Source organism: Scardinius erythrophthalmus, assembly GCF_964197995.2.
Source record: "Scardinius erythrophthalmus genome assembly, chromosome: 14".
Lineage (NCBI taxonomy): Eukaryota > Metazoa > Chordata > Actinopteri > Cypriniformes > Leuciscidae > Scardinius > Scardinius erythrophthalmus.
The window spans coordinates 27,890,441-27,912,768 of NC_138234.1; the positions used below are offsets into that span (position 1 = coordinate 27,890,441).

The following is a 22,328-nucleotide window of genomic DNA, read 5'->3' on the forward strand; positions in this document are numbered from 1 at the left end:
ACCCTAGCAACCGCCTAGCAACACCATAGCAACCACCCAGAACACCCTAGCAACCGCCTAGCAACCACCCAAAATACCTTAGCAACCGCCTAGCAACAGCATAGCAACCACCCAGAACACCCTAGCAACCGCCTAGCAACACAATAGCAACCACCCAGAACACCCTAGCAACCGCCTAGCAACCACCCAGAACACCCTAGCAACCAACCAGAATACCCTAGCAACCACCCAGTAACACCATAGCAACCACCCAGAACACCCTAGCAACCACCCAAAACACCCTAGCAACCTACCAGAATACCCTAGCAACTGCCTAGCAACCACCCAAAACACCCTAGCAACCACCTAGCAACCACCCAGAACACCCTTGCAACCGCCTAGCAACACCCTAGCAACCACCCAGAACACCCTAGCAACCGCCTAGCAACCACCCAAAATACCTTAGCAACCGCCTAGCAACCACCCAGAATACCCTAGCAACCGCCTAGCAACACCATAGCAACAACCCAAAACACCCTAGCAACCGCCTAGCAACCACTCAAAACACCCTAGCAACCATCTAGCAACCACCCAGAACACCCTAGCAACCGCCTAGCAACACCATAGCAACCACCCAGAACACCCTAGCAACCGCCTAGCAACCACCCAGAACACCCTAGCAACCAACCAGAATACCCTAGCAACCACCTAGTAACACCATAGCAACCACCCAGAACACCCTAGCAACCACCCAAAACACCCTAGCAACCAACCAGAATACCCTAGCAACCGCCTAGCAACCACCCAAAACACCCTAGCAACCACCTAGCAACCACCCAGAACACCCTTGCAACCGCCTAGCAAAAAAAACGTTCTGGTCCAAACTTTCTCAAGCCAACTTAAAGTTTGTCTCGACGAACTTTTGCATCTAGTTATTATTATTCTTCTGACCCTAAAAATTTACAACTCAAACTCCTCCTAGAGCTTTAACTCCACATACTCCAAACTCGGCACAGACACTCAAACTGATCTGACTCGTGTTGCTATATCTTTTCAGACTGATCGGACTTACGGTTTTCCTAAAAATGACGATCAAAACTTGAAAAAACTCATTCAAAAACTCCCATTGACTTACATTGGGGAGTTCTAAAAAATTCAAACCGACAAAATTTAAATCTAAACACCTTAAAGACTAAACCAAACTGCCATTCTATATACTATATGAGCCATTGAGACTCATTTAAACTAATAAACTCTAAACTCATACACTTATAAACTAATTAACTTATAAACTCATGAATTCATAGACTTATGAACTCTTAAACTCATAAATTAATAAACTCTGAACTCTTAAACTCATTTAAACTTATAAACTCTAAACTCATTTAAAACGTATAAACTCTAAACTCAAAAACTCTTACACTTATAAACTCATCAATTTATACACTTATAAACTCTAAACTCATAAACTCTGAGTGTGTGTGTGTGTGTGTGTGTGTGTGTGTGTGTGTGTGTGTGTGTGTGTGTGTGAACACACACACACACACACACACACACACACACACACACTAAACTCATTTAAACTTAAACTCTAAACTCATTTAAACTTATAAACTCAAAACTCAAATTCTCGTAAACTACTTTAAACTTCAAACCACTTCTTTAGTTTAAAGCTTCCAGCTCCCAAGCAACTCCATAGCAACCAAACTTGAGTACCCTAGCAACCGTTTTGCAAGACCTATATCTCTGTATCAGAACATCGTATAGAGATGAGGTTTGGCTCTTTTGACTCATGCTAGCAAACAGCACTTCCAACATGCTACACATGCTAGCACTGAATAGCTACATGCTAATAACGAGTAGTTAAGTGCTATATCATGCCAAGATCATGCTAAGAACTCTATAAAGACTCCATAGTAACCATCTGTGACAACTACCAACCACCTAGCAACACCATAGCAACCGCCCAGAACACCCTAGCAACCGCCTAGTAACCGCCCAGAATACCTTAGCAACCGCCTAGCAACACCATAGCAACCACCCAGAACACCCTAGCAACCGCCTAGCAACCACTCAGAATACCCTAGCAACCGCCTAGCAACACCATAGCAACCACCCAGAACACCCTAGCAACCGCCTAGCAACCACCCAGAATACCCTAGCAACCGCCTAGCAACACCATAGCAACCACCCAGAACACCCTAGCAACCACCTAGCAACCACCCAGAACACCCTAGCAACAGCATAGCAACCACTCAGAACACCCTAGCAACCGCCTAGCAACCACCATGAATACCTTAGCAACCGCCTAGCAACACCCTAGCAACCGCCTAGCAACCACTCAGAATACCCTAGCAACTGCCTAGCAACACCATAGCAACCACCCAGAACACCCTAGCAACCGCCTAGCAACCACCCAGAATACCCTAGCAACCACCTAGCAACACCATAGCAACCACCCAGAACACCCTAGCAACCGCCTAGCAACCACCCAGAACACCCTAGCAACACCATAGCAACCACTCAGAACACCCTAGCAACCGCCTAGCAACCACCCAGAATACCTTAGCAACCGCCTAGCAACACCATATCAACCACCCAGAACACCCTAGCAACCGCCTAGCAACCACCAAGAATACCCTAGCAACCGCCTAGCAACACCATAGCAACCACCCAGAACACCCTAGCAACCGCCTAGCAACACCATAGCAACCACCCAGAACACCCTAGCAACCACCCAAAACACCCTAGCAACCGCCTAGCAACCACCCAGAATACCCTAGCAACCGCCTAGAAACAGCATAGCAACCACCCAAAAGACCCTAGCAACCGCCTAGCAACCACCCAAAAGACCCTAGCAACCGCCTAGCAAAAAGCGTTCTGGTCCAAACTTTCTCAAGCCAACTTAAAGTTTGTCTCGACGAACTTTTGCATCTAGTTAGTGGTGCTTGCTGAAAGCAAGGCATCACTATTGTTATTGCTCATACTTATTATTCTTTTTATTATTATTCTTCCACACAAAAGTTTGGCGCGTAACTCGCCCCGCACCGTTTGTCACAGACCCATGAATGAGGTGTCAAATCGACCGGCTTATTGAGGAGAGGTGTGCTATGACTTTTCTAAGCGATCGGGGGTGCGGTGTTCACCCCAGGGGCGAAAAAGCGGCCCAAAAAGTTCCATTGACTTAACATTGCAACGAACTTTGAGCACTCATAGCTCGGAGCGAGGATTTCGCAGAAACGTGTGATTTGCCACATTTGAAGAGGCTGATAGGCTCTGTAAGAACATACCTCACAATGGGGTAAAAGTTGCACCCCTGGGGGGCAGGAGCATCCCAAAGTTGCCCCATTGACTTACTATGGGGAAGGAATGTCCCGTGAAACACATGCTTTTCCTACTATGGTAAATTGCATAGGGATTTTGTAATGAACGTAGCTCTGGATCACAGTGTCATAGAGACAAGGGGGTGGGCTCATTTTATTCAGACGACCAATCAGTCTCTCAGGATCATTGTGAAGCTATCAAGCCACGCCCTAGCAACCATTTAGAGCACCTTAGCAACAAGTCCCATAGACTTCCATTGAAAGAGTTCAAAGGGATATCTCCGGACTGAAATGTCATAGAAACTTGAGGGTGGTCTCGTTTGACTTGGGGCAGCAAACAGCCAATCATGAATCACCTTCACTCTTCCTAGCCCCTCCCTAGCAACCATTGTCGAGCACCTTAGCAACCAAAATCCTAGAGGGATATCTTCCATTCTGAATGTCACAGAGGCATGGGAGTTGGTTTATATCATTCATAGTGACAAGAAGCCTTTGCAGTTTCATCATTGGCAGCTGTCAAGTAACTCCATAGCAACCAAACAGAGTACCCTAGCAACCAAATTCCAAAGAGGGATATCTTCTATTCTGAATGTCACAGAGGCATGGGAGCTGGTTTATACCATACATACTGACAAGCAGCCTTTGGAGTTTCATCATTGGCAGCTGCCAAACCACTCCATAGCAACCAAACAGAGTACCCTAGCAACTATTTAGCAATACATCTATCTCTGTATCAGAACATTGTATAGAGATGGGGGTTGGTTTATATCATTCATAGTGACAAGAAGCCTTTGGGGTTTCATGATTGGCAGCTGCCAAGCCACTCCCTAGCAACCAAACAGAGTTCCCTAGCAACCGTTTTTGCAAGACCTATATCTCTGCGTCAGAACATTGTATAGAGATGGGGGTTGGTTTATATCATTAATACTAACAAGAAGCCTTTGCAGTTTCATCATTAGCAGCTGCCAATCAACTCCATAGCAACCAAACAGAGAAACCTAGCAACCAAAATCCAAAGAGGGATGTCTTCCATTCTGAATGTCACAGAGGCATGGGAGTTGGATTATATCATTCATAGTGACAAGAAGCCTTTGCAGTTTCATCATTGGCAGCTGCCAAGCCACTCCTTAGCAACCATTGTCGAGCACCTTAGCAACCAAAACCATAGAGGGATGTCTTCCATTCTGAATGTCACAGAGGCATGGGAGTTGGATTATATCATTCATAGTGACAAGAAGCCTTTGCAGTTTCATCATTGGCAGCTGCCATGCCACTCCTTAGCAACCATTGTCGAGCACCTTAGCAACCAAAACCATAGAGGGATATCTTCCATTCTGAATGTCACAGAGGCATGGGAGTTGGTTTATATCATTCATTCTGACAAGCAGACTTTGCAGTTTCATCATTGGCAGCTGTCAAGCAAATCCATAGCAACCAAACAGAGAACCCTAGCAACCAAAATACAAAGAGGGATATCTTCCATTCTGAAAGTCACAGAGGCATGGGAGTTGGTTTATATCATTCATAGTGACAAGAAGCCTTTGCAGTTTCATCATTGGCAGCTGTCAAGGAAATCCATAGCAACCAAACAGAGAACCCTAGCAACCAAAATCCAAAGAGGGATATCTTCCATTCTGAATGTCACAGAGGCATGGGAGTTGGTTTATATCATTCACAGTGACAAGAAGCCTTTGCAGTTTCATCATTGGCAGCTGCCAAGCCACTCCTTAGCAACCAAACAGAGGACCCTAACAACCGTTTATCAAGACCCATGTCTCTGCATCAGAACATTGTATAGAGATGGGGGTTGGCTGTTTTGTTTTGGTTGGGAAACAGTCTGTAACTATCACCATGGTAACTGAATTCACACCCTAGCAACCGTTTAGAGCCACCTAGCAACCATACTGCAACATATAGAAGCCATATTTCTGCTCCACAACATCGTACAGACATAGTTGTTGGCTCGAATGCAATCATGTACAACACCCTAGCAACCAAGTGGAGAGTTTTGCCACTGCAAGCACCACTTCACATTTTCTTCAGGAAATGTACATTCTAGTTATTAATGGTGCTTGCTGAAAGCAAGGCATCATTAGTGTTCTCTTGCATACTTATTATTATTCTTATTTTTATTCTGGACAAAGTTTGGCGCGTAACTCGTCCCGCACCGTTTGTCTCAGACCCCTGAGTGAGGTGTCAAATCGACCGGCTCATTGAGGAGAGGTGTGCTATGACTTTTATAAGCGATCGGGGGTGCGATGTTTGCCCCAGGGGCGAAAAAGCGGCCAAAAAAGTCCCATAGACTTAACATTGCGACAAACTTTGACGACTCCTAGCTCAGAGCGAGGATTTCACATAAACTTGTGATTTGCCACATTTGAAGAGGCTGACAGGCTCTGTAAGAACATACCTCACAATGGGGTAAAAGTTGTAGCCCTGGGGGGCAGAAGCTGCCCAAAGTTGCCCCATTGACTTACTATGGGGAAGGAACATCCTGTGAAACTCACATGCTTTTCCTACTATGGTAAATTGCATAGGGATTTTGTATTGAACATAGCTCCTGATCACAGTGTCATAGAGACAAGGGGGCGAGCTCATTTTACTCAGACGACCAATCAGTCTCTCAGGATCATTGTGAAGCTATCAAGCCACGCCCTAGCAACCATTTAGAGCCCCTTAGCAACAAGTTCCATAGACTTCCATTGAAAGAGTTCAAAGAGATATCTCCAGACTGAATTGTCATAGAAACATGGGGGTGGTCTCATTTGACTCGTGGCAGCAAACAGCCAATCATGAATCACCTCAACACTTCTTAGCCCCTCCCTAGCAACCATTGTCGAACACCTTAGCAACCAAAATCCAAAGAGGGATATCTTCCATTATGAATATCACAGAGGCATGGGAGTTGGTTTATATCATTCATAGTGACAAGAAGCTTTTGCAGTTTCATAATTGGCATCTGCCAAGCCACTCTATAGCAACCAAACAGAGTACCTTAGCAACCAAAATCCAAAGAGGGATATCTGCCATTCTGAATGTCACAGAGAAATGGGAGATGGTTTATATCATTCATAGTGACAAGAAGCCTTTGGAATTGCATCATTGGCAACTGCCAAGCCACTCCCTAGCAACCAAACAGAGTACCCTAGCAACCGTTTAGCAAAACGAATATCTCTGTATCAGAACATCGTATAGAGATTGGAGTTGGTTTATATCATTCATACTGACAAGCAGCCTTTGAAGTTTCATGATTGGCAGCTGCCAAGCCACTCCCTAGCAACCAACAGAGTACCCTAGCAACCAAAATACAAAGAGGGATATCTTCCATTCTGAATGTCACAGAGGCATGGGAGTTGGTTTATATAATTCATAATGACAAGAAGCCTTTGCAGTTTCATCAGTGGCAGCTGCCAAGCCACTCCCTAGCAACCAAACAGAGTATCCTAGCAACCAAAATCCAAAGAGGGATATCTTCCATTCTGAATGTCACAGAGGCATGGGAGTTGGTTTATATCATTCATAGTGACAAGAAGCCTTTGGAATTGCATCATTGGCAGCTGCCAAGTAACTCCATAGCAACCAAACAGAGTACCCTAGCAACCAAAACCCAAAGAGGCATATCTTCCATTCTGAATGTCGCAGAGGCATGGGAGTTGGTTTATATCATTCATACTGACAAGCAGCCTTTGGAGTTTCATGATTGGCAGCTGACAAGCCACTCCCTAGCAACCAAACAGAGTACCCTAGCAACCAATATCCAAAGAGGGATATCTTCCATTCTGTATGTCGCAGAGGCATGAGAGTTGGATTATATCATTCATACTGACAAGCAGCCTTTGGAGTTTCATGATTGGCAGCTGCCACGCTACTCCCTAGCAACCAAACAGAGTACCCTAGCAACCGTTTAGCAAAACGTATATCTCTGCATCAGAACATCGTATAGAGATGGGAGTTGGTTTATATCATTCATACTGACAAGAAGCCTTTGCAGTTTCATCATCAGCAGCTGCCAAGCAACTCCATAGCAACCAAACAGAGTACCCTAGCAACCATTTTACAAGACCTACATCTCTGCATCAGAATATTGTATAGAGATGGGGGTTGGCTCATTAGTTTCAGTTGTAAAACAGTCTGTAAATATCACCATGGTAACTGTGTATTCACACCCTAGCAACCATTTAGAGCCACCTAGCAACCATATTGCAACATATAGAAGCCATATTTCAGCTCCACAACATCGTACAGACATGGTTGTTGGCTCGTATGCAATCATGTACAACACCCTAGCAACCGAGCGGAGAGTTTTGCCACTGCAAGCACCATTTCACATTTTCTTCAGGAAATGTACATTCTAGTTAGTGGTGCTTGCTGAAAGCAAGGCATCACTATTGTTATTGCTCATACTTATTATTCTTATTAGTGGTGCTTTTTTAAAAGCATCACTATTGTTATTGCTCATACTTATTATTAATGGTGCTTGCTGAAAGCAAGGCATCATTAGTGTTCTCTTGCATACTTATTATTCTTCTTATTATTATTCTGGACAAAGTTTGGCGCGAAACTCGCCCCGCACCGTTTGTCTCAGACCCCTGAGTGAGGTGTCAAATCGACCGGCTCATTAAGGAGAGGTGTGCTATGACTTTTCTAAGCGATCGGGTGTACGATGTTCGCACAGCGGGCGAAAAAGCGGCCAAAAAAGTCCCATTGACTTTACATTGGGAGTTCTAAAAATATTTGAATCCCAACTGCCGTTTTCACACACACAGACTCCAAAGGGCCTGACACCCCTGCATCTCTCCCTCTCTCTCTCCCTCAGAGGATTTATATTATCAAGCAGCCAATAAGTAATGGCCTAAATTCTTCATAGCCACACTCTAACAACCAGTTTCAGCACCCTAGCAACCACTAAGAGCTCCCTAGCAACCACCCTAAACCAATAAATAATTAAAAAAAATTGTTTTTACATTTTTTAAAGCAATATCACACTCGTAGCCTTGTGATATTGCTCCATGCTTGTGCATATTCGGCTATAGGCACGAGGCCGCAGGCCTCGTGCCGTACTGAAGCCATTTGTTATTAAATATTTTAAGAACTCTATAAAAACTCTAATAGTAACCATCTACTAACCACCTAGTAACACCATAGCAACTACAAAAAATACCTTAGCAACCACCCTGAACACCCTAGCAACATCTAGAAAAGCTCTAGTCACCACCAAAAATACCCTAGCAACCACCCAGAACACCCTAGCAACTGCCTAGCAACCACCCAGAACACCTAGCAACTGCTTAGCAACCACTCAGAACACCCTAGCAACTGCCTAACAACGCCCTAGCATCCACTCGCAACACCATAGCAACCACCCAGAACACCCTAGCAACCACCTAGCAACTGCCTAGCAACCACCAAGAATACCCTAGCAACCACCCAGAACACCCTAGCAACTGCCTAGCAACGCCCTAGCAACCACCCAGAATACCATAGCAACTGCCTAGCAACCGCCAAGCAACCACCCAGAACACCCTAGCAACTGCCTAGCAACGCCCTAGCAACCACCCAGAACACCCTAGAAACTGCCTAGCAACCACCCAGAACACCCAAGCAACCACCCAGAATACCATAGCAACCGCCTAGCAACACCATAGCAACCACCCAGAACGCCCTAGCAACACCCTAGCAACCACCAAGAATACCCTAGCAACCGCCTAGCAACCAACCAGAACACCTTAGCAACTGCTTAGCAACACCATAGCAACTGCTTAGCAACACCATAGCAACTGCCCAGAACACCCTAGCAACCACCTAGCAACTGCCTAGCAACCGCCTAGCAACGCCCTAGCAACCACCCAGAATACCCTAGCAACTGCCTAGCAACACCCTAGCAACCACCAGAATACCCTAGCAACCGCCTAGCAACCACCAGAATACCCTAGCAACTGCCTAGCAACACCATAGCAACCACCCAGAATACCCTAGCAACTGCCTAGCAACACCATAGCAACCACCCAGAATACCCTAGCAACCGCCTAGCAACACCATAGCAACCACTCAGAATACCCTAGCAACACCATAGCAACCACCCAGAATACCCTAGCAACTGCCTAGCAACACCATAGCAACCACCCAGAATACCCTAGCAACCGCCTAGCAACACCATAGCAACCACTCAGAATACCCTAGCAACACCATAGCAACCACCCAGAATACCCTAGCAACTGCCTAGCAACCACCCAGAACACCTAGCAACTGCCTAGCAACCACCCAGAACACCCTAGCAACCACCTAGCAACTGCCTAGCAACCACCAAGAATACCCTAGCAACCACCCAGAACACCCTAGCAACTGCCTAGCAACGCCCTAACAACCACTCAGAATACCCTAGCAACACCATAGCAACCACCCAGAATACCCTAGCAACTGCCTAGCAACACCATAGCAACCACCCAGAATACCCTAGCAACCGCCTAGCAACACCATAGCAACCACTCAGAATACCCTAGCAACACCATAGCAACCACCCAGAATACCCTAGCAACTGCCTAGCAACCACCCAGAACACCTAGCAACTGCCTAGCAACCACCCAGAACACCCTAGCAACCACCTAGCAACTGCCTAGCAACCACCAAGAATACCCTAGCAACCACCCAGAACACCCTAGCAACTGCCTAGCAACGCCCTAACAACCACCCAGAATACCCTAGCAACACCATAGCAACCACCCAGAACACCCTAGCAACTGCCTAGCAACGCCCTAGCAACCACCCAGAATACCCTAGCAACCGCCTAGCAATACCATAGCAACCGCCTAGCAACGCCCTAGCAACCACACAAAACACCCTAGCAACCACCTGAACAACATGAATAAGCCATATCTCAGCACCAGAACATCGTACAGACATGTTTGTTGGCTCGTATGCAATCATGTACCACATTCTAGCAACCGAGTGGCGAGTTTTGCCACTGCAAGCACCATTTCACATTTTCTTCAGGAAATGTACATTCTAGTTCTTATTATTATTATTCTGGACAAAGTTTGGCGCGAAACTCGCCCCGCACCGTTTGTCACAGACCCCTGAGTGAAGTGTCAAATCAACCGGCTCATTGAGGAGAGGTGTGCTATGACTTTTCTAAGCGATCGGGTGTACGATGTTCGCACAGCGGACGAAAAAGCGGCCAAAAAAGTCCCCATTGACTTTACATTGGGCATTCTAAAAATATTTGAATCCCAACCGACGTTTTCACACACACAGACTCCAAAGGGCCTGACACCCCTGCGTCTCTCCCTCTCTATCTCCCTCAGAGGATTATATTATCAAGCAGCCAATAAGTAATGGCCTAAAATCTTCATAGCCACACCCTAGCAACCAGTTTTAGCACCCTAGCAACCACTAAGAGCTCCCTAGCAACCACCCTAAACCAAAAAAAAATTTTTTTTACATTTTTTTGTATTTTTTAACGCAATATTACACTCGTGGCCTTGCGATATTGCTCCATGCTTGTGCCTATTCAGCCATAGGCACGAGGCCGCAGGCCGAGTGCCGTACTGAAGGCACTCGTTATTAAAGATTTTAATAACTCTATAAAAACTCCATAGTAACCATCTTTGACAACTACCAACCACCTAGTAACAAAATAGCAACTACCAAAAATACCTTAGCAACCATCCTGAACACCCTAGCAACGTCTAGAAACGCTCTAGTAGATCATAGAAACACCAAGGTGGTCTCGTTTCACTCAGGGCATCAAATGGCCAATCATGAATCACCTCAACACTTCCTAGCCCCTCCCTAGCAACCATTGTCGAGCACCTTAGCAACCAAAATCCTAGAGGGATATCTTCTATTCTGAATGTCACAGAGGCATGGAAGTTGGTTTATATCATTCATAGTAACAAAAAGCCTTTGCAGTTTCATCAATGGCAGCTGTCAAGCAACTCCATAGCAACCAAACAGATTACCCTAGCAACCAAAATTCAAAGAGGGATATCTTCCATTCTGAATGTCACAGAGGCATGGGAGTTGGTTTATATCATTCATAGTGACAAGAAGGCTTTGCAGTTTCGTCATTGGCAGCTGCCAAGCCACTCCATAGCAACCAAACTTGAGTACCCTAGCAACCGTTTTGCAAGACCTATATCTCCGCATCAGAACATCGTATAGAGATGGGAGTTGGTTTATATCATTCATACTGACAATAAGCCTTTACAGTTTCATCATTAGCAGCTGCCAAACAACTCCATAGCAACCAAACAGAGTACCCTAGCAACCAAAATGCAAAGAGGGATATCTGCCATTCTGAATGTCACAGAGAAATGGGAGTTGGTTTATATCATTCATAGTGACACAAAGCCTTTTCAGTTTCATCATTGGCAGCTGCCAAGCCACTCCATAGCAACCAAACTTGAGTACCCTAGCAACCGTTTTGCAAGACCTATATCTCCGCATCAGAACATCGTATAGAGATGGGAGTTGGTTTATATCATTCATACTGACAATAAGCCTTTACAGTTTCATCATTAGCAGCTGCCAAACAACTCCATAGCAACCAAACAGAGTACCCTAGCAACCAAAATGCAAAGAGGGATATCTTCCATTCTGAATGTCACAGAGGCATGGGAGTTGGTTTGTTTCATTCATACTGACAACCAGCCTTTGGAGTTTCATTATTGGCAGCTGCCAAGCCACTCCATAGCAACCAGACAGAGTACCCTAGCAACCAAAATCCAAAGAGGGTTATCTTCCATTTTGAATGTCACAAAGAAATGGGAGTTGGTTTATATCATTCATAGTGACAAGAAGCCTTTGCAGTTTCATCACTGGCAGCTGCCAAGCCACTCCCTAGCAACCAAACAGAGTACCCTAGCAACCATTTAGCAAAAATAATTTCTCTGTATCAGAACATCGTATAGAGCTGGGAGTTGGTTTATATCATTCAAACTGACAAGCAGCCTCTGGAGTTTTATGGTTGGCAGCTGCCAAGCTACTCCCTAGCAACCAAACAGAGTACCCTAGCAACAAAAATCCAAAGAGGGATATCTTCCATTCTGTATGTCACAGATGCATGGGAGTTGGTTTTTTATCATTCATAGTGACAAGAAGCCTTTTTAATTTCATCATTGGCAGCTGCCAAGCCACTCCCTAGCAACCAAACAGAGTACCCTAGCAACCGTTTAGCAAGACCTATATCTCTGCATCAGAACATCGTATAGAGATGGGAGTTGGTTTATTTTCATTCATACTGACAAGAAACTTATGCAGTTTCATCATTAACAGCTGCCAAGCCACTCCATAGCAACCAAACAGAGGACCCTAGCAACCAAACTCCAGAGAGGGATATCTTCCATTCTGACTGTCACAGAGGCATGGGAGTTGGTTTATATCATTCATATTGACAAGAAGCCTTTGGTGTTTCATGATTGGCAGCTGCCAAGCAACTCCATATCAACCAAACAGAGTACCCTAGCAACCAAATTCCAAAGAGGAATATCTTCCTTTCTGAATGTCACACAGGCATGGGAGTTGGTTTATATCATTCATACTGACAAGAAGCCTTTGGAATTTCATCATTGGCAGCTGCCAAGCCACTCTCTAGCAACCAAACAGAGTACCCTAGCAACCAAAATCCAAGGAGGGATATCTTCCATTCTGAATGTCATAGAGGCATGGGAGTTGGTTTATATCATTCAGAGTGACAAGAAGCCTTTGCAGTTTCATCATTGGTATCTGCCAAGTCACTCCCTGGCAACCAAACAGAGGACCCTAGCAACCGTTTATCAAGACCCATGTCTCTGCATCAGAACATCATATAGAGATGGGGGTTGGCTCTTTAGTTTTGGTTGGGAAACAGTCTGTAAATTTCACCATGGTAACTTTGTATTCACACCCTAGCAACCGTTTACAGCCACCTAGCAACCATATTGCAACATAAAGAAGCCATATTTCAGCTCCACAACAGCGTACAGACATGGTTGTTGGCTCGTATGCGATCATGTACAACACCCTAGCAACCGAGTGCCGAATTTTGCCACTGCAAGCACCACTTCACATTTTCTTCAGGAAATGTACATTCTAGTTATTATTAATGGTGCTTGCTGAAAGCAAGGCATCATTAGTGTTCTCTTGCATACTTATTATTCTTCTTATTATTATTCTGGACAAAGTTTGGCGCGAAACTCGCCCCGCACCGTTTGTCTCAGACCCCTGAGTGAGGTGTCAAATCGACCGGCTCATTGAGGAGAGGTGTGCTATGACTTTTATAAGCGATCGGGGGTGCGGTGTTCGCCCCAGGGGCGAAAAAGCGGCCAAAAAAGTCCCATTGACTTAACATTGCGACGAACTTTGACCACACGTAGCTCTGAGCGAGGATTTCGCAGAAACGTGTGATTTGCCACATTTGAAGAGGCTGACAGGCTCAGTAAGAACATACCTCACAATGGGGTAAAAGTTGCACCCCTGGGGGGCAGGAGCGTCCCAAAGTTGCCCCATTGACTTACTATGGGGAAGGAATGTCCCGTGAAACACACATGCTTTTCCTACTATGGTAAATTGCATAGGGATTTTGTATTGAACATAGCTCTGGATCACAGTGTCATAGAGACAAGGGGGCGGGCTCATTTTACTCAGACGACCAATCAGTCTCTCAGGATCATTGTGAATCTATCAAGCCACGCCCTAGCAACCATTTAGAACACCTTAGCAACAGGTCCCATAGACTTCCATTGAAAGAGATCAAATGGATATCTCTGGACTGAATTGTCATAGAAACATGGAGGTGGTCTCAGTTGACTCGGGGCAGCAAACAGCCAATCATGAATCACCTCAACACTTCCTAGCCCCTCCCTAGCAACCATTGTCGAGCACCTTAGCAACCAAAATCCAAAGAGGGATATCTTCCATTCTGAATGTCATAGAGGCATGGGAGTTGGTTTATATCATTCATAGTGACAAGAAGCCTTTGCAGTTTCATCATTGGCAGCTGCCAAGCAACTCCATAGCAACCAAACAGAGTACCCTAGCAACCATTTTACAAGACCTATATCTCTGCATCAGAACATCATAAAGAGATGGGGTTAAGACAAGTTTGACTCAGGGCAGCAAACAGCCATTCATGAGACACCACAACACTTGCTAGCCCCGCCATAGCAACCATTGTCGAGCACCTTAGCAACCAAAATCCATAGAGGGATATCTTTCATTCTGAATGTCACAGAGGAATGGGAGTTGGTTTATATCATTCACACTGACAAGCAGCCTATGGAGTTTCATGATTGGCAGCTGCCAAGCCACTCCCTAGCAACCAAACAAAGTACCCTAGCAACCATTTTACAAGACCTATTTCTCTGCATCAGAACATCGTATAGAGATGGGGGTTGGCTCTTTTGACTCATGCTAGCAAAGAGGAATCCCAACATGTTACACATGCTAGCTGTGAATAGCTACATGCTAATAGCGATTAGGTAAGTGCTAAATCATGCCAAGAAAATGCTAAGAACTGCAATAGTAATCATCAGTGACAACTACCAACCACTTAGTAACACCATAGTAACCACCCATAATACCTTAGCAACCGCCCTGAACACCCTAGCAACTGCCTAGCAACCGCCTAGCAACCACCCAAAATACCCTACCAACAACCTAGCAACACCATAGCAACCACCCAGAACACCCTAGCAACTGCCTAGCAACGCCCTAGCAACCACCCAGAATACCCTAGCAACCGCCTAACAACACCATAGCAACCACCCAGAACACCCTAGCAACCGCCTAGCAACCGCCCAGAACACCCTAGCAACTGCCTAGCAACACCCTAGCAACCACCCAGAACACCCTAGCAACCGCCTAGCAACCACCCAGAACACCCTAGCAACTGCCTAGCAACGCCCTAGCAACCACCCAGAACACCCTAGCAACCACCTAGCAACCACCCAGAACACCCTAGCAACCACCTAGCAACGCCCTAGCAAATGCCTAGCAACCAACCAGAACACCCTAGCAACCGCCTAGCAACCACCCAGAACACCCTAGCAACGCCCTAGCAACCACCCAGAACATCCTAGCAACGACCCAGAATACCCTAGCAACCGCCTAGAAACCACCAAGAACACCCTAGCAACTGCCTAGCAACGCCCTAGCAACCACCCAGAATACCCTAGCAACCGCCTAACAACACCATATCAACCACCCAGAACACCCTAGCAACCACCCAGAACACCCTAGCAACTGCCTAGCAACGCCCTAGCAACCACCAAGAATACCCAAGCAACCGCCTAGCAACCACCCATAACACCCTAGCAATTGCCTAGCAACGCCCTAGCAACCACCCAGAACACCCTAGCAACTGCCTAGCAACGCCCTAGCAACCACCCAGAACACCCTAGCAACTGCCTAGCAACGCCCTAGCAACCACCCAGAATACCATAGCAACTGCCTAGCAACCACCCAGAACACATTAGCAACCGCCTAGCAATCACCCAAAACGCGCTAGCAACCACCTAGCAACCACCCAGAACACCCTAGCTACTGCCTAGCAATGCCCTAGCAACCACCCAGAATACCCTAGCAACTGCCTAGCGACACCCTAGCAACCAACCAGAATACCCTAGCAACTGCCTATCAACCACCCAGAACACCCTAGCAACACCCTAGCAACCACCTGAACAACACGAATAAGCCATATCTCAGCAGCAGAACATCGTACAGACATGTTTGTTGGCTCGTATGCAATCATGTACCACACTCTAGCAACCAAGTGGCGAGTTTTGCCACTGCAAGCACCATTTCACATTTTCTTCAGGAAATGTACATTCTAGTTATTATTATTATTATTATTATTATTCTGGACAAAGTTTGGCGCGTAATGCGCCCCGCACCGTTTGTCACAGACCCCTGAGTAAAGTGTCAAATCGACCGGCTCATTGAGGAGAGGTGTGCTATGACTTTTCTAAGCGATCGGGTGTACGATGTTCGCACAGCGGACGAAAAAGCGGCCAAAAAAGTCCCCATTGACTTTACATTGGGAGTTCTAAAAATATTTGAATCCCAACTGCCGTTTTCACACACACAGACTCCAAAGGGCCTGACAGCCCTGTGTCTCTCCCTCTCTCTCTCCCTCAGAGGATTTATATTATCAAGCAGCCAATAAGTAATGGCCTAAAATCTTCATAGCCACACCCTAGCAACCAGTTTTAGCACCCTAGCAACCACTAAGAGCTCCCTAGCAACCACCCTAAACCAAAAAAAAATTGTTTTTAATTTTTTTGTATTTTTTAAAGCAATATTACACTCGTGGCCTTGCGATATTGCTCCATGCTTGTGCCTATTCGGCCATAGGCACGAGGCCGCAGGCCGAGTGCCGTACTGAAGGCACTCGTTATTAAAGATTTTAATAACTCTATAAAAACTCCATAGTAACCATCTTTGACAACTACCAACCACCTAGTAACACCATAGCAACTAAAAAAAATACCTTAGCAACCATCCTGAAAACCCTAGCAACGTCTAGAAACGCTCTAGTAACCACCAAAAATACCGTAGCAACCACCCAGAACACCCTAGCAACTGTCTAGCAACCCCCAGAACACCTAGCAACTGCCTAGCAACCACCCAGAACACCCTAGCAACTGCCTAGCAACGCCCTAGCATCCACCCAATATACCATAGCAACTGCCTAGCAACACCATAGCAACCACCCAGAACACCCTAGTAACCACCTAGCAACGCCCTAGCAACCGCCTAGCAACGCCCTAGCAACCACCCAGAACACCCTAGTAACTGCCTAGCAACGCCCTAGCAACCACCAAGAATACCCTAGCAACCGCCTAGCAACCACCCAGAATACCCTAGCAACGCCATAGCAACCACCCAGAATACCCTAGCAACCACCCAGAACACCCTAGCAACTGCCTAGCAACGCCCTAGCAACCACCTAGAACACAATAGCAACACCATAGCAACCACTCAGAATACCCTAGCAACCGCCTAGCAACCACCCAGAACACCCTAGCAACTGCCGATCAACGCCCTAGCAACCACCCAGAATACCCTAGCAACCGCCTAGGAACACCATAGCATCCACCCAGAATACCCTAGTAACTGCCTAGCAACACCCTAGCAACCCCCAGAATACCCTAGCAACCACCTAGCAACACCATAGCAACCACCAAGAATACCCTAGCAACCACCTAGCAACACCATAGCAACCACCCAGAATACCCTAGCAACTGCCTAGCAATGCCCTAGCAACCACCCAGAACACCCTAGCAACTGCCTAGCAACCCCCCAGAATACCCTAGCAACCGCCTAGCAACACCATATCAATCACCCAGAATACCCTAGCAACTGCCTAGCAACACCATAGCAACCACCCAGAATACCCTAGCAACTGCCTAGCAACACCCTAGCAACCACCAAGAATACCCTAGCAACCGCCTAGCAACACCATAGCAACCACCCAGAATACCCTAGCAACCACCTAGCAACACCATAGAAACCACCCAGAATACCCTAGCAACTACCTAGCAACGCCCTAGCAACCATCCAGAACACCCTAGCAACTGCCTAGCAACCCCCCAGAATACCCTAGCAACCGCCTAGCAACACCATAGCAATCACCCAGAATACCCTTGCAACTGCCTAGCAACGCCCTAGCAACCACCCAGAATACCCTAGCAACCCCCTAGCAACATCATAGCAACTACTCAGAATACCCTAGTAACTGCCTAGCAACCACCCAGAATACCCTAGCAACTGCCTAGCAACACCCTAGCAACCACCTAGCAAAGCCCTAGCAACCACACAAAACACCCTAGCAACACCCTAGCAACCACCTGAACAACATGAATAAGCCATATCTCAGCACCAGAACATCGTACAGACATGTTTGTTGCCTTGTATGCAATCATGTACCACACTCTAGCAACCGAGTGGCGAGTTTTGCCACTGCAAGCACCACTTCACATTTTCTTCAGGAAATGTACATTCTAGTTATTATTATTCTTCTGTTAAAAACTGTTGACTCAAACTCGTCCTAGAGCTTTAACTCTACATACTCCAAACTCGGCTCAGACCTTCAAACTGTTCTGAAGTTAGTTGCTATATCTTTTTAGACTGATCGGACTTACGGTTTTCCTAAAAATGCCGATCAAAACTCGGAAAAACTCCCATTGACTTACACTGGGGAGTTCTAAAAAATTCAAATCCAGATTCAAACTCACCAACCGACGAAAATTCAAATCTAAATACCTTGAAGACTAAACCAAACTGCCGTTCTATATACTATATTAGCCAATGAGACTCATTTAAACTAATAAACTCTAAACTCATACACTTATAAACTAATTAACTTATAAACTCATGAATTCATAGACTTATGAACTCTTAAACTCATAAATTAATAAACTCTGAACTCTTAAACTCATTTAAACTTATAAAGTCTAAACTCATTTAAACTTACAAACTCTAAACTCGTTTAAAACTTATAAACTCTAAACTCAAAAACTCTTACACTTATAAACTCATCAATTTATAGACTTATAAACTCTAAACTCATAAACTCTGAGTGTGTGTGTGTGTGTGTGTGTGTGTGTGTGTGTGTGTGTGTGTGAACACACACACACACACACACACACACACACACACACACATACACTCTAAACTCATTTAAACTTGTAAACTTGTAAACTCAAAACTCGTAAACTACTTTAAACTTCAAACCACTTTAAACTTCTTAAGTTTAAAGCTTCCAGCTCCCAAGCAACTCCATAGCAACCAAACTTGAGTACCCTAGCAACCGTTTTGCAAGACCTATATCTCTGTATCAGAACATCGTATAGAGATGAGGCTTGGCTCTTTTGACTCATGCTAGCAAACAGCACTTCCAACATGCTACACATGCTAGCAGTGAATAGCTACATGCTAATAGCGATTAGCTAAGTGCTAAATCATGCCAAGATCATGCTAAGAACTCTATAAAAACTCCATAGTAACCATCTGTGACAACTACCAACCACCTAGTAACACCATATCAACCGCCCTGAATACCTTAGCAACCGCCTAGCAACACCATAGCAACCACCCAGAACACCCTAGCAACCGCCTAGCAACCACCCAGAATACCCTAGCAACACCATAGCAACCACCCAGAACACCCTAGCAACCACCCAGAACACCCTAGCAACCGCCTAGCAACCACCTAGCAACCACCCAGAATACCCTAGCAACCACCTAGCAACACCATAGCAACCAACCAGAACACCCTAGCAACCGCCTAGCAACCACCCAGAACACCCTAGCAACCGCCTAGCAACCGCCTAGCAACCACCCAGAACACCCTAGCAACCGCCTAGCAACATCCTAGCAACCACCCAAAATACCTTAGCAACCGCCTAGCAACACCATAGCAACCACCGAGAACACCTTAGCAACCCACTAGAAAACCCCCAACAACTTTTTAACTTTAAACTACCTAATTTAAACTTTAAACTACCTAATTTAAACTTTAAACTACCTAATTTAAACTTTAAACTACCTAATTTAAACTTTAAACTACCTAATTTAAACTTTAAACTACCTAATTTAAACTTTAAACTACCTAATTTAAACTTTAAACTACCTAATTTAAACTTTAAACTACCTAATTTAAACTTTAAACTACCTAATTTAAACTTTAAACTACCTAATTTAAACTTTAAACTACCTAATTTAAACTTTAAACTACCTAATTTAAACTTTAAACTACCTAATTTAAACTTTAAACTTTAAACAAATTTAAACTTTAAACAAATTTAAACTTTAAACAAATTTAAACTTTAAACAAATTTAAACTTTAAACAAATTTAAACTTTAAACAAATTTAAACTTTAAACAAATTTAAACTTTAAACAAATTTAAACTTTAAACAAATTTAAACTTTAAACAAATTTAAACTTTAAACAAATTTAAACTTTAAACAAATTTAAACTTTAAACAAATTTAAACTTTAAACAAATTTAAACTTTAAACTATTTTAAACTTTAAACTATTTTAAACTTTAAACTATTTTAAACTTTAAACTATTTTAAACTTTAAACTATTTTAAACTTTAAACTATTTTAAACTTCAAACTAATTTAAACTTTAAACTACTTTATACTTCAAACTAATTTAAACTTTAAACTACTTTAAACTTTAAACTAATTTAAACTCCAAACTATTTTAAACTTCTTTAAACTTTCTGGTCCGGCTTTCTCAAGCCAACTTAAAGTTTGTCTCGACGAACTTTTTAATCTAGTTGATTTGCTTTTGGTGTACTGTGGAGTGGGTAAATGTCACGTAGCGACTAAAGAAACTCAGGGAGGACTCAATTGCAAAAGGAAAATAATGTTTATTTACAAAAGAGAAAACAAAACACAAAACAAAACCCACAAAGGGGAAAACATAACTAAATACAAAACAACAACTTCAAAAAGGAACATACCAAACGGGTCACGGGGGAACAGGAGAACATTACAAGACAACGAACCAGCACAAGACTACAAACACAAGGAGGCTAAATAGGGGAACAAACAAAGGAGGGTAACGAACACAACAGGTGGGGCAAATTAACCAATAACTGGATAACAAGATGGGAGGGGCTAAACGACAGACACGAGCACATGGCTCAAAACAATAAAACACCCATGTGCATGACAAGACAGGACAGGCATGTGACATAACCCCCTCCTTAAGGAGCGGCTACCAGACGCTCCACTAGGACGGGAGGGACGGACCAGGGCGGGACGGGAGGGACAGACCAGGGTGGGACGAGAGGGACAGACCAGGGTGGGACGAGAGGGACAGACCAGGGTGGGACGAGAGGGACAGACTAGAGTGGGACGGGAGGGACAGACCAGAGTGGGACGGGAGGGACAGACCAGGGCGGGACGGGAGGGACAGACCAGGGCGGGACGGGAGGGACAGACCAGGGCGGGACGGGAGGGACAGACCGTCCATCGGGCGGCCAGGGAGGAACAGACCGTCCATCGGGCGGCCAGGGCGGAACAGACCGTCCATCGGGCGGCCAGGGCGGAGACTTTCCCTCGGGCGGCCAGGGCGGAGACTTTCCCTCGGGCGGCCAGGGCGGAGACTTTCCCTCGGGCGGCCAGGGCGGAGACTTTCCCTCGGGCGGCCAGGGCGGAGACTTTCCCTCGGGCGGCCAGGGCGGAGACTTTCCCTCGGGCGGCCAGGGCGGAGACCACCCCTCGGGCGGCCAGGGCGGAGACGACCCCTCGGGCGGCCAGGGTTCAGGAACTGGAACTGGCACCACCGGCTCGGGCACTGGAACTGGCACCAACGGCTCGGGCACTGGAACTGGCACCAACGGCTCGGGCACTGGAACTGGCACCAACGGCTCGGGCACTGGAACTGGCCCTGGAACTGGCACCACCAACTCAGGCACTGGAACTGGCACTGGAACTGGCACCACCGGCTCGGGCACTGGAACTGGCCCTGGAACTGGCACCACCAACTCAGGCACTGGAACTGGCACTGGAACTGGCACCACCGGCTCGGGCACTGGAACTGGCACCACCGGCTCGGGCACTGGAACTGGCACCACCGGCTCGGGCACTGGAACCACCGGCTCGGGCACTGGAACTGGCACCAACGGCTCGGGCACTGGAACTGGCACCACCGGCTCGGGCACTGGAACTGGCACCACCGGCTCGGGCACTGGAACTGGCACCACCGGCTCGGGCACTGGAACTGGCACTGGAACTGGCACCACCGGCTCGGGCACTGGAACTGGCACCACCGGCTCGGGCACTGGAACTGGCACCACCGGCTCGGGCACTGGAACCACCGGCTCGGGCACTGGAACTGGCACCAACGGCTCGGGCACTGGAACTGGCACCACCGGCTCGGGCACTGGAACTGGCACCACCGGCTCGGGCACTGGAACTGGCACCACCGGCTCGGGCACTGGCACCACCGGCTCGGGCACTGGAACTGGCACCACCGGCTCGGGCACTGGAACTGGCACCACCGGCTCCGGCTCAGGAACAGACACTGGCTC

At 46.1% G+C, this 22,328-nt stretch overlaps 1 protein-coding gene and 1 pseudogene across 2 annotated transcripts in view; one reads left to right on the forward strand and one right to left on the reverse strand.

Moving 5' to 3' along the window:
- The window catches only part of LOC308702321 (V-set domain-containing T-cell activation inhibitor 1-like), a 460,835-nt gene that overhangs the window by 216,992 nt on the left and 221,515 nt on the right, over positions 1-22,328 (reverse strand). The gene's annotated exons all lie outside the window — the stretch shown is intronic.
- LOC308701578 (putative nuclease HARBI1) overlaps positions 1-22,328 on the forward strand; it is a 40,537-nt pseudogene that overhangs the window by 9,973 nt on the left and 8,236 nt on the right. The window lies entirely within an intron of this gene.